Below are 15,505 nucleotides of genomic sequence, written 5' to 3'. Positions count from 1 at the left end.
TCCATCTTATTTATATCTCATATAAATAACTTGGGAACAAACATGAATACAATCTTTCCGGATAAGTCATGTCCTTATTATGAAGTATCCTCGATTGTGAACCTATTTATGATACTTTGTGCTAGAAATATTGTCACTCATATTCTTAACAACTTAAGAATAATATTTCTAACAAAATATCAATGGACCTTTTCTATTACACATAAATATATTATGTAAACGGAAAAGTGGAAATGCCTTTTATTATTAAAAATATGTACAAGATACATACTAAATGATATGCTCTAGGGCATACTACTAACAATCTCCCACTAGCACTAGAGCCATTCATTACAATATCTTAGACCTATCTTCTCAAGATGTCGGTCTAATCGAGTCTGTGACATAGGCTTAGTGAATGGATCACCGGATTTTCACCGATGCTATTTTCTGCATGGCTACATCGCCTCGCCCAACTATTTCTCCGATAATGTGGTAGCGCCTTTCTATGTGTTTGGATTTCGGTGAGACCTTGGTTCCTTAGCTCAGATGATCGCTCCATTGTTGTCACGATTGTAATGGAACCACGACTCAATGGAAGGAACTACGTAAGTTCTGTCACGAACTTCTTTATCCAAATGACTTCTTTTGCGATCTCGATGCAAAGAATATACTCACCTCGAGTGGAATCTGCAATGCGTGCTCGCTTGGAACTCTTCCAACCGATCGCACCTCCATTACAAATGAACACATATCCAGAGGTAGACTTTCTATCATCGATATCCGATTGGAAATCGTAATCGATAACCATCCAATTGCAAGTCTCCACCTCCATAAATCAAGAATAAATCCTTAGTTCTTCTTAAGTACTTAAGAATATTCTTGTGACTATCCAAATGTTCCAAACCTGGATTGGATTGATACCGCTAGTCAAACTAATAAGATATGCGATATCCGGCCTAGTACACAATATTGCCTACATTAAACTTCCAATAGCGTAAGCATATGGAATCCTGGCCATCTTATCTCTTTCTTCAGGTGTCTTTGGAGACATCTCTTGAGAAAGTAGTATACCATGTCTCACTGGTAACAATCCTCTCTTGGAATCAAGCATGTTAAACCTCTTTAACACCTTTTCCAAGTATAGACTTTGGGATAAACCAATTATTCTTTCGCTCTATCTCTATAGATGCGAATCCCAAGAATATAGGTTGCCTCCCTAAGTCTTTCATGGAGAATGTATTTGACAACCATACCTTTATAGTCACAACATACCGTATCATTACCCATCAACAGTATGTCATCCACATATAAGACAAGGAAAATGATAGCACTGTCACTAACCTTCTTATATACACATGGCTCATCCTCATTTTTTATAAAACCAAAGATTTAATGGCTTCATCAAAACGGATGTTCCAACTCCTCAAGCTTGTTTCAACCCATAAATGGATCGCTTTAGCTTGCATACCTTGGAACCATCTTGGGATTCAAATCCCTTAGGTTGTTCCATGAAAATGTTTTCTTCAATGTATCCATTGAGAAAAGCTGTTTTGACATCCATCTGCCAAATCTCATAATCATAGTATGCATTATTGCTAATAAAATCCTAATTGATTTAAGCATGGCAACAAAGTAGAAAGTCTCCTCATAGTCTATTCCTTGCCTTTGGCGAAACCCTTTCGCTACTAGCCTTGCCTTATAGGTCTCTACCTTTCCATCAGAACCAATTTTCTTCTTGAAAACCCATTTGTTCCCTATAGGTACAATACCTTTAGGTGGGTCAACAAGATCCCAAACTTGATTCTTATACATGGAATCAATCTCGGATTTCATAGCATCAATCCATTTTGAAGAGTCTATATCTGATATAGCTTCTTCATAGGTAAGTGGATCATCTCCATGATCTACTTTTTCATGAGTAGACAACTCTTGTTCTTCTTCATAAAGAAAACCATATCTCACTGGTGGGTGAGATACCCTGGTTGTTCTACGAGGAACAGCTGTAGATGTTTCATCAATGGGTATAGGTTGACTAGATGGATCTATATCCATCGACCGTTGGTTGGTCGAATTCTCCACTTCTAACTCTATTTGCCTTCCTTTGCCTCCTTCTTGAACAAACTGTTGTTCAAGAAATGTGGCATCTCTACTTATCACAACCTTTTGTGAAGTAGGCAAATAAAAATAATATCCAAAACTATCTTTTGGATATCCAACAAATCGACCTTTTCTCGATCTGGTCTCCAATTTATCGTTGTTCACTTTTGATATAAGTGGACAACCCCAAATCTTAACATGCTTAAGACTTGGTTTTCTTCCATGCCATATCTCATAAGGTGTGGAAGAAACGATTTTGATGGAATCCTATTCGAATATATAAAGTCGATTCTAATGCAAATCCCAAAAGGAGATTGGCATATCAAGATAGCTCATCATACTACGTACCATATCCAATAGGGTACGATTTCTCCTTCAGATACACCATTCACCGTATGGCGTTCTGGAGGAGTCACCGAGAAACAATGCCATGCTCTCTCAAGTATTCATCAAATTCAAGACTCAAATATTCACCTCCACGATCCGATCAAGAGCTTTAATATTTTTTCCTGTTTGATTTTCTACTTCAGATTTAAATTCTTTGAACTTTTCAAAGGATTCATGTTTGTATTTCATCAAATACAAATACCCAAACCTTGATTTATCATCAGTAAAGGTAATAAAATAATGAAAGCCCCCTCTAGCCATTTCTTTAAACGGACCACATATATCACTATGTATTAGTTCCAAAATATTTTCAGCTCTTAGCCCTTGTCCAACAAAGGGTGATCTAGTCATTTTGCCTTGAAGGCAAGATTCACAAGTTGGAGTAGGCTCAGAGCCCAATGAGGATAGAATCCCCATTTTCTCCAATTTTGCAATCCTATCTTCTGCAACATGACATAACCTTAAGTGCCAAATATATTTTGAACTTGAGTTGGTTTTTACCATGGCATTGTATTCTTTTAGATCACTTGTATTCATTTTGTGTTTGTCATTATTATCCAAATAATAAAGACCATCATTCATATAACCCGAACCAACATATTTATTTCCAAAATAAATATTGCAAACATCATCTGTGAACTGAAATTCATAGCCATTTCTAGTCAAACTAGATATAGAAATGATGTTCTTAAAAGCATCAGGTACATATAAAATATTATCCAAACACAAAACATGTCCAAACATGTAAAAAGATTTAGATCCTATGGCTAAAGCTTCAACAGTTGAGCCATTGCCAATCCGGACTCTAATATCTTGAGAATGCAAGTCGCCATCGCTTGCTAGTTCCTGCATATCATTAGAAATGTGAGAAGCGGCACCATATCTAAAACCCAAGCTGTAGATGAACTATAAGTATCATCGAATCTAAATAACAAGATATGGACATACCTTCCAAGGTGTATCCTTCTTGTCCTTCAGAGAAGCAAGATACTGCAGGCGGTTCCTTTTCCAAAGGTGCCCATCCTTTTGGCAGTGGAAACACTTTCCTTTGCCTTCATCAGCTTTAGTCTTCCTTTTCTGTTTAGCTATTTTCTTGGAAGGACCAGGAATTTTAGGTTTCTTTTTCTTATTGCCTTTCTTCTTGTTGGACCTTCCAGTAAGAAGATGCAACCAAAGCTACCTCTTTTCCTTTATTGCACGGCATATTCTTTTGGGCAATAACCAGCATGTTGAGTAATTCAGCTAAGGTGCATTCTGTTTAGTCATATGGAAATTTGTCACAAAATTCCCAAAAGACTCGGGAAGGGATCAAGGATCAAATCCGTTTGTAGTTGGAAATCCATGTTGAAGTCAAGATGTTCCAACCGCTCAATCACCGAATCATCTTGTGGACATGATCCCCAACATTCGTCCCTCGGACATCCTCATACGGAATAACTGTCTAGATATCTCATACCTAGCATTCTGCTGTGCTCACCATAGAACTCTTGTAGGTGAAGGAGGATCTCACTAGCACTGCATGTTCTCATGTTGCTTCAGAACTCATTACTCATGGAAGCAAGCATGTAACACTTAGATCTCATATCATGCTCCTTACACTTGTCCAAAGTATCATGTTCCTCTTGTGTGGCCTCAGGAGGTAAGGGACCAGTAACATTTGAATCTAGAAAATATCCTATATGTTCAAGGTTCAGGACAAGTTTCAATTTTCTTAGCCAATCGCATGATTAGGTCCACAACCTGTTGTGATCAAGTATGCTTGCAAGGATATTGGATGGTGGTGGTTGTTTTGTGCTCATTTTTATCGAAAATTAATCGCAGAAAATAACCAGATTAATTAGTAAATGTATCATGTAATTAACCAAAATGATTATGGTCATTTAATCAAATTTGTCCTCCCACTAACTTAGCGAATACTACTCTTCCAAAGTAGAACACGGAAATCCTAGTTGGATGGATTTCTAGTGGGTGATTTAATTCTTATACTTCTATTGATCATCCTCATGTACATCCATTATTGGAATGACAATAAACTATAAGTGAGCAACTCCTTGCCCATCACATCTCATGTGAGGTTCAATCTTTTACTAGCCCCTAATGCTCAAAATCTCGTGTACATCCAATATTGACTTATCTTGCATTAGTTAAGTTGATCCCATTGAGCCAAGAATTATGCAAATAATTTTAATGTCCTCAGTACATCCAATATTGGCCACCAAACCATTTACATATTTACAACATCTCATGCTTAACAATTATTCTTAAGAAAATCTCTTAAATTCATTGCATCTCATGCAACTATTTAAAATTTCTTAAAATACTTGCCCAATGGAGGGCTTATGTTATAATTACTTTAATTATAGCATTTCCAACTTAATCATTTGTTTGGAAGATTTTATAGCCATCCTAATTACTATTAAGGTCTCACTTTGCACATTATCCATTTAGCATGCATATATCATATAATTGCATACATTCCCATACATCTCATGCATTCATGGATAAGCGAAATATGGTATGATCATGGACTTTCTAAGGGATTCAATTCTGAGCCACCAAGAATTGAATCAGGGCATTCCTAGGTGCATTTCATTCATTCATTTTACAAGAGTTGCTGAAGGAGTACATAATCAACACTTGATATTGAATTCCTCCCACTGATCCCACCAATGCTCTTGACCTCCTTGAACTTCTTGCAATCCAATATTACATAGTAATCCTTGGCATACCAAGGCGAATTTACAAGAACTTAAATAAATGAAATTACAACCCAAAAATATTACAAACTTAATAATACATGCCCAAAATAAATTAAAATAAATTAATTAATTTACAATCCCAAAGAAACATAAAAGAAATAAATCCAATCACATTGGTCTTTTATAGTCCATGATCATCCATCATGCATATCACTATTTAACAATTAAATAAAACATACATTCTTAAATTAAATTGAATATCTCATATTCAACTTAAAATTCCAGATTTGAATATGATTCAAATAAATTTAAAAATTCAGATTTGAATCTCATTCAAACAAATTTAAAAATTCATATTTGAATCACATTCAAACAACTTCAAAAATTCAGATTTGAATCACATTCAAACATTTTTAAAAAAAATCAGATTTGAATCACATTCAAATATTTTTTAAAAAATCAGATCTGAATTTTATTGAATCAATTTTAAAAAATCAGATTTAAATATGATTCAAACAACTTTAAAAATTCAGATTTGAATCTCATTCAAACAACTTTTAAAATTCAGATTTGAATCACATTCAAACATTTTTTAAAATTCTGATTTGAATCATAATTTAATTGTGTGATTAAAACAACTAATTAAACACTTTAATTAGTCAAAGAATAGGCCTTAGATCATACAACAATTGCAGAATTAAAAGCCAAACCTTGAATCACCCATGGAACCATTGTTGCCGCCACCAATGGTGGCTTCTCCATGTGTGACGCCACATCTCATGATCCAACCAGCAATGAATCTCTTGATCTCATGATCAAACACACAATTAAATTATATAATCAACAATCTAAATGGCAAATATAGTGGCTCTGATACCAATTGAAGGAACGGAAGCGTGAAAAACACAAGATTATACCATTGAATTCAAAAATTTTCACCTAGGGTCACAAGCACCATGCAAGATTTATTTTTATCTATTTGATTTCAATGATAAACAACATATTAAAACTCTTTTAATATGTTTTTGGATCTGTATTTGCCATTTAAGATTTTAAAATTAATCAGATTAATTTTAGAACCCTAGATTAAATCAAGAACGATTACACTAACCTCTTGATGTGCTGCAGTGTCTGCGCTTTGAGATTCGTCTTGAGGACACCGGATGTTGTCCCTCTAGCTTGTCCACACCAAGAACACCTATGGCAGCCCTTGAACAGCTTCTAAAGCCTTTTCTATTAATTAGAAATTCAAGTTCTGCCTTTTAAGAGATTAGAGATGCAACAGACACTAGAAACAATTTCTAGTGTTTTTAATTCTAGAGATTGATGGATAATCTCTTTGAATTGATGAGAGATGAAGAGAAATAGCTGGAGAGGCTCAAAGTGGCGTGACATATGAGAGGAGAGGCGGCTGGTTGTGTTTTCTTTCATAACCCCACTTAAATAGCTAGGTTAACACATTAAACCCTAGCCACATGTCACCTTTTGATTAGCTCTAGGTTTAAGTGACTCAATCACATTGTGCCAAGTGTCAAACCTATATTTAATCTTGATTTTAATCATCTTACATGATTAAAAATATTTGGCAAGCTTATGTGTTATGCCATGTGTCACCATCTCATGGTGCCACGTGTCACACGCAAAATGACCAAAATGCCCCTGTGTCTTAATTTTGAGTTCTTAACCCAAAATAATTATTTTCTTCTTCTAATTAATTTATATCAAATATAAATTAATTAATTAATCTCTATTAATTAATTTCTCATCAATTAAATTCATATTTAAACACTTTAAATATAAATTTAATTTATACTACACATCCAATAATCTAGATTTGGTTTCAAGTCATGCTAGGGACTTTGCAATTTTATTGCAAACCAAATCTATTTAATTAATCAATTAAACTCTTTAATTAATTAATTAAATCATATTTAAATAGGTGATAACTTGTGTATGTGTGTGACTTACTAGGCTCATCACTAATTGGCAATGAGACATGATATCAACTCTTAATATCATCAGAACTCTTTCTTACCATAAATGATTTCTCTAAATCATTTTATGAACCTCATAGACCATGGTTAACACCTAGCATAGCATGCCATGGCCACCCAATTAGTAATAAGATTTACCTTAAATGAACCTATAATCATATGTTACCATGCACTAGAATCTCTCTGTTATAAAATCCCAACTCAAGCTGGAGTCATGGTTTATGTCAAACTCCATTTGCTATGAATATTACGTTCTCTTTTAATTCCAGTTCTTGATTAAAAGATTTTTCTCATCAGAAACTCTCTTCTGAATAAATCTACCTGTCCTGGCCAGGAACTTGAAAACATCAAGAACAATTAAATGAACATAGGATTTTATCTCTATTTACTTAGAGGAACAGATTCCTTCTTGATCAACACCTACCTCCATATATAACTAGCAGGAGCCAACACATGCCCATATACCCATACATAGTACAAGTATGAAAGCAGTATCAAACTCAAACTACCTATATACAAGATAAATGTGCTATCTCAGGTCTAAAGATTATATGCACTGATATGATTTATGACAAAACATTGACAAGAGTAAACTCCATGTGCTTGTCATAAGTGTCACTGGTTCGGCCTACTTATCATTTATAAGTGCCTATCATGTTTGTTATATGGCATGAGACTCACCATTCCATCTTATTTATATCTCATATAAATAACTTGGGAACAAACATGAATACAATCTTTCTGGATAAGTCATGTCCTTATTATGAAGTATCCTCGATTGTGAACCTATTTATGATACTTTGTGCTAGAAATATTGTCACTCATATTCTTAACAACTTAAGAATAATATTTCTAACAAAATATCAATGGACCTTTTCTATTACACATAAATATATTATGTAAACGGAAAAGTGGAAATGCCTTTTATTATTAAAAATATGTACAAGATACATACTAAATGATATGCTCTAGGGCATACTACTAACACTTAATCAACCTAAGATGTTGACCCTCGATGCACTCTAGGTGAATTAGGTTTTAATGTTATCAATGTGTCATTTTTAATAGCCTTTTAGTGTTGGTACATGTTACCCAATTCATTTTCATGTATAGTGCATTTTATTGCAATTTGCTGGATTCCGGTGTACTAATTTGACCTAGTTGGATGACCTAGTTTCCTCTATTTTCAGGTTTCGGTCAAAACTACAAACTTGTAGGTCTATGTCTTATTACACGCAGGGCAAAATTTCAGGTCATTCTGAGTTATGTAGACCAAGTTATGGTCAATTTACCAATGCTGGTCAGAATGCATTAAAATGGTCACTTTAGGTCATTTTTAGGTCACTTTTGGTTCGGCCAGTTTTTGGACCCGAATTTGTGCAAGCTATTTGACTTACTTATGGTCATTTCTGTGTGTTAGTGTCTTCATAAGAACTGTAGATATATGTCTCAGCTATTCATTGTAAACATTTCAAGTCAATTGGACCTGTTTTGAGTGAGTGATGGCCAAAACACTAACTGCTGCCCAAATGGTCAATTTTCAGGCTTTCAATGCACTAATCTGGATTTGGTCATTTTTCAAGTCATCTTCCAAGCAAAATTTTGGTAAGCTTCCTTCATGAAAGTTGGCACATTTTGTGCCTAGTTTCACCTCCAATTGGTCTCATACCAACTGGAGCCACACACTTAAGGTTCTAAGCCAAAACACATACTGCCCTATTGCACATTGTCCATCACTCATCAAAGGACACATTTAACACTTACCAAGTTACACATTCATGCCATTTCTGTTTTGTACCATAATATAAACACATTTCACAACACATTTTTGGTAATTTTGGTAGCTTATAACCACACTCAATATGCACCTTATAGTACAGCATTTACCAAGTCCAAGTTACACACAATTTAACCACATAACCTAGCTCATTTACATGTCCACATTCAAACCCTTATACACATACACAAGCTGCCACAACAAGTACCATAATTCAACAATAATATTCCATAAACCAAACCATGAAGCAACATATTTTGGTCCACACTTCACATTGCCGAATTGTACCTCTCCTTGAATTAATTTCCAAGCTTCCAAAATCAAGTGTACTTCACATACATCTAATATACATCACCCAATTTATTCCTACACACATAAACACTTAATCAACACTTTAATCTACCATTTACATGCAAGGATAAACTATTCTTGTGGAGTTTCCATGGCTGGCAAAAATATACATCTACCTTAAAACATCAAACTCCAAAAATCTTTCCATAATTTAACTACCCATAACATCCACACAAACTTTAATGAAGCAAGCATCAAAAATACCTACTTACCACTTTGGAAACTCTTCAAAACTTCACCAAAAGTTGATCTTCTTACTGCCTATCTATTGCCCAAGGGGTATGGACAACTTTTAATGAAGGATGCTTGAAGTTTCCATGGGTGGATCATGCTTGCATGAAGCTTCTCCAAATTCGGCCATGGAGGTTCTTTCTTCTTGGTTTCGGTTGGTTGTCTTAAAGGTTGAAGAAGATGAATTTATTTCAGCTAAATGAAGGTTAATGGTCCACTTAAGGGAGTTAGTGGACCACTAAGTGAAGATTTAGTATTTGTTTATTCTAAAACTTCCAAATTCCACATTTAACTCCTATCCTTTGCTATTTAAACTATGTACCACCAATTTAATTTTTCATGACATTTTCCAAGTGTAACATCTTTTATTTTTAATGGAAATTTAGGTCAAAAGACAACTCGGGGTGTCAAATGACCACAATGCCCCTGTTCGGGTTGCATTCCCGATTTTTCGGTAACACCAAGTTTTGTCGTTTTCTCGATTTTTTGTTTTTCTTTATACTAATTAATTAATTTTTCTTTGACATTTTTAATGATATTTATACTTCAATAGATGTCTATTTAAGTCTTAAAAATATTTTCCAGGGTTCCCCGCGATCCAGTGCTAGTCAACGGTCCACACCGCAACTTCCCAGTGCTGTCACCCATCGCTAGGGTTCTCAGCTCGTTTAACTTGATTACATTTCATTGCTATTATTTTTCCTTTGTTTTTCTTGTATTTTCTTTTCTTGTATTTCGTTATTTTATGTCTCCTCATCAATATTTAAATGTAGTTCTAGGCATTCTAACTGTCCGGACAGACACTGGTCACCGAAATAGTAGAACGCACTACCAAACATAGGGGTGTTACAATTCTCCCCCCCCCCCCACCCCTTAAAATAAATTTCATCTCTAAATTTTACCTGGCATTAGTCTCTGAATAGTTATGGGTGCTGTTTCCTCATATCCTCTTCACGTTCCCAAGTAGCTTCCTGGCCTGAATGATGGTTCCACAGCACTTTAATCATGTGTATATGTTTATTCCTTAGCTGCTTCACCTCATAAGCCAGAATTTCTATGGGTTCTTCCTCATATGAGAGGTTTGGATTTACCTCAATCTCTTCAACTGATAGTATATGAGATGGGTCAGATCTGTACCTCCTTAACATGGATACATGGAAGACACTGTGTATCCTTTCTAGCTCTGGAGGTAATGCCAACCGATATGCCAAAGGACCCACTCTTTCCAGAACCTTATATGGTCCGATGAAGCGAGGACTCAGTTTCCCCTTTCTTCCAAATCTCATAATCCTCTTCCAAGGAGAAACTTTGAGGAATACCTTATCACCCACTGCATATTCAATGTCTCTTCTCTTTAGATCAACATAGGACTTTTGACGGTCTGATGCAGCCTTTAGTCTATCTCTGATCAATCTGATCTTTTCCTCTGTCTGCTAAACAATTTCTGGCCCAATCATCTTCCTTTCACCTACTTCATCCCAATATAGGGGAGTTCTGTACTTTCTGCCATACAAAGCTCCATATGGAGGCATCCCAATGCTTGATTAGTAGCTGTTGTTATAAGCAAACTCAATCAAAGGCAAGTGTGTATCCCAACTAGCTTCAAACTCAATCACACAAGCCCATAGCATATCCTCCAATATCTGAATTACCCTTTCAGACTGGCCATCTGTCTGTGGGTGGAATGCTGTGCTGAAGTTCAATATAGTTCCTAGGGCTCTCTGAAGACTACCCCAGAATCTAGAAGTGAACCTAGGATCTCTGTTGGATACAGTCGATACTGGCACTCCATGCAGTGTTACAATCTCATTTATGTATAATCTAGCCAATCTCTCCAACAATGGTCCATTCGACTGGCAAAAAGTGAGCAGACTTGGTTAGTCTATCAACTATGACCCATACTGCATCATGACTATTCTGTGTCCTCGAAAGTCTCATCACAAAATCCATAGTTATCTGTTCCCTTACACTGTTTCATAGGATGTCATTTGTATGCTAGCTTGACACTTATTGTTGTTTACAAATTCTGTTAGTGGGAGGTATCTGTCCCATCTCCCCTCGGATTCAAGGACACAAGTTCTCAGTATATTCTCGAGGGCTTATTACATTTTACAGGTTATTATTATCATTTCATTTCATTATTTATAGAAACTCAATGAGTTTCAGAATTTACCTGAATTACTTGTTTCGACTGTCCATCCGTTTGAGAATGATAAGTCGTACTGATATCTCTAAACTTATAGCAATTACTATGGTACAGGTAGTTCACATTATTGTAACCGAGTTACTGACTCCAGCTACCTTACAAGTGTAGTCTTTCGACAAGCTAGTTCTGAAGTTTTAAATTTCTAACTAAAATTTTCACATTTATTTCCCGTAATAGCACTCTATTCGGGCGTAACTGTATCAATTTATAGATTACTTACAAATATTCTTATTTTATTGTACCACGAGGAAGCACGTAGCTCTATATAATAATCCCGTGTCGGTATTATAATCTGTAGCTTACAATACAAATATCGAGAACATTACATAGTCACTACGTTATAACCTCATGGACTGGGTTTTCTAACATCTTTATCTTTCTCGAATCCACTAATATCCTAAATCGATTCTGATTACAATATCCCTTGACAATTACTAACAGTAACATCTTTGCCCTCATCTAGAGCAATTTTATTACTGTAACTTGCTTTTAGGTCCTCTTGCCTTACATTAAGTAGGCTTACCATTTAACTTTATAATTTATGGTGTGTTAGAAAATACTTTTCGCTGATAAACTCTTCCAGAACTAATTTCACTTATTATCACATTCCTTATCTTAAAGGACTAATCACTACTGCATCAAAATTTATTCCCATATAAAGGAATAACAACAGAACATATAGTTCTAACACTAACACACAACTAAGTAATACTGGGATCAAATAATAACTAATTGTTTCTTTCAAAAATTAAGAACTTACCAGCAACTACATCCGAAGTTTCTGTTCTTTCTCCTTGGCACATAATGGACGCTCTGACTGGTGCGCTACTATATTCGGGTTGATTCACTGTGTTATGGTGGAGAGGAGTACCAACTCTATTTCTATCTCGACTCTGACTGACGGTCTGTGAACTCCGGAGAGCAGATCGAGGTGCTCTAGTACAATCTCTAACAAAGTGTCCAAGCTTTCCATAATTGTAGCAAGCTCCAGAGGCCTTACGACAAATACCTCCATGTAGCTTGCCACAAGAGTTACAGATACGAGGAGGATAGGAACTTCTAGTTGTTCGACAACTAGGTCTTGGTGGTCTCTGCCCTGATGATCCGCCTCTGTCATATTCCTGAGCTCGGGGCTCCTCAAATTCTTTTCTCTTCCCCAAATTACTGCTCGAGTTCTAACCCGTAGATTTCTCCCTTTTCTCTATTTCACACTGCCCTTGTGGAGGTTGGGTTTGTGTTTGAGCTTGAGCTGACAGAGTATCAGCCATTTGTTGAAAGAAAGTGGCCATTTGCTGGGCCATTTGTGCAGTAATTTGTACTGGTAAAACTGATACAGTCGGGCCTTCGACACTTTGTGGAGCTAGGGCCTCAACTTGTACTTCTGCCATTATAGACTGTTCTATTGTCTCATTCTTCTCATCCATATCTTTTCACAGGATTTTCTATTTCCTATACAATCAACACAAGGAGATTTCTCTCCATTAGTTCATATTTATGATGTAAATGTACTATATGTATCAAACATTTGAGCAGTTGTAGTTATCGACAAAAAGATTTCAAATTTACAGTTCGAAATTTACTTTAAAACCATTGCTCTGATAACACAAAACATGTCACACCCTACTCCCTCGTAAGATGTAACATGATCCTGTAGTACACCTAATGAATTACCTTACTTCGCCTACCGATAACTCATAAGTTATACTACAAGGGATTTTAAAACTTTTTTCGTGAAATTTAAATCATCGATTAAAATCTGGTGTTATAAACTTTTTTCAAAATTTCGGCAGAGTGCTGGCTGTATTTTGAGAAAACAGTTCTTCAAACCTGAAAAAGAGAACACTCCCAATATGTTTTCTCAAATACAACTCCAACAAACTTCATTTCATCTCACAATTCAATCTCAATAATCAATCATTTCATTTTTAAACCAACCTCATCATAAAAGAAATATTTCATTGATTACAAGACTCAAAAATTAATATTACAAAACTATTCAGGTAAATGAAACCTCAAATTTACATTTACAATAATTTACATTTAATTACATACCAAAATATTTTACAAGAGTTTTTATACAACTGCTCAAATAATTTACATACATATTATTACATGCATACATCAAAACCTGTGTACATGGGTAAACCTAGAGCTGATCTGAATGTCTCTTCAAAGAAGCTTACTCAATTGCTCTATGCTCTTTTCACCTGCGATAGCATACAAAGCTATCGCTGAGTGGTGAACTCAGTAGTGCACAACTTTAATTTAAAACATAGTACGATATACATTGACAAAATTTAGAGCAAATAATTTGGAAATCTAAATACTCATCAAATTCCAAAACTCAAAATATTCATTGCCAATAATATAAATCATTTGTATAAAATGACTTTGATCACGAATTCAATTTATCAAATCATAACTAACCATTTAAGGTAATTCCAACAATTTATTGGAAATAAAGATTAATTCCAACAAAATCAATTATACATAAATCATAATTGAAATCACAATTGTTTACTATTCAAAAACCATTCTTTATCTCAAAAGTCAATCTTTATCTCACTAACTATGCATGACTAATCCGAAAGGGCCATCTTCGGGGTGATTCTAACTCCCTATGGTTAGGGAGGTCAAATCAGATTCTAACTCCCTATGGTCGGGGAGGTCGAATCATCGTGCACAGTACACAGCACAATAATGAATCTTCCAAAAGGGCCATAACATAAAAAACATAGATTTAACCTCTAATAAGAGAAGAATCTAAGCCTGTGCACGTACCATGGTAATCAAAACACAACAAACTCCATTGTCTTCTCAACAAATGAGAGAGACGGGTAATAACCTAGTCAAGCATCTATAGTAAGATATAAAACAATATCACAATCCTTTAATGAGCATAAATCACAATACAATTCGATTCAAAGTCAATTCCAATATCCAATAATTTTTATGCTCATCATAATTCAAATCATAAATTTGCATTTTTCCATGCAAATTACCCATCACAATTCAAAACATGTTCTATCACAATTTTTCAAAACATAATTTATTCAATCCACAACAATGCTTAATACTTGTGGAAATACCATTTCACAAAGCTAAATTAAAACACACTATAACAATTTCAATAATCATTGAATTAAATCCAATGCTTGTTAAACATAATACATAAGAAAAATATTTCATTTAATCATATGAAATATTCAGAACAAAATCAGTTAAAAACTAGTTTTGCACAAACCTCTGATGACTGTCTCTTGGCTCTGACTCAGTGTTTCCTTCCCCTTCCCTGAGTCTTTGCTAACTGAAACACACAATTTGAAGTGTTTCAGTACTCATTTAAACCGTTTCTAACAATAAGGCTTAATACTTAATTTATTGAATTCTATTATTTCCTTAGTCAACCTAAGATGTTGACCCTTGATGCACCCTAGGTGAATTATGTTTTAATGTTACCGATGTGTCATTTTTAATAGCCTTTTAGTGTTGGTACATGTTACCCATTTCATTTTCATGTATAGTGCATTTTATTGCAATTTGCTAGATTCCGGTATACTAAATTGACCTAGCCGCATATTCGGGTTTCGGTCAAAACTACAAACTTGTAGGTCTATGTCTTATTGCATGCGGGGCAAAATTTCAGGTCATTCTGAGTTATGTAGACCAAGTTATGGTCAATTTACCAATGCTGGTCAGAATGCATCAAAATGGTCACTTTAGGTCATTTTTAGGTCACTTTTGGTTCAGCTAGTTTTTAGATTCGAATTTGTGCAAGCTA

This window comes from Hevea brasiliensis, chromosome 14 (genome assembly GCF_030052815.1).
Source record: "Hevea brasiliensis isolate MT/VB/25A 57/8 chromosome 14, ASM3005281v1, whole genome shotgun sequence".
Classification (NCBI taxonomy): Eukaryota; Viridiplantae; Streptophyta; class Magnoliopsida; order Malpighiales; family Euphorbiaceae; genus Hevea; species Hevea brasiliensis.
This window is presented reverse-complemented; position numbering follows the sequence as displayed.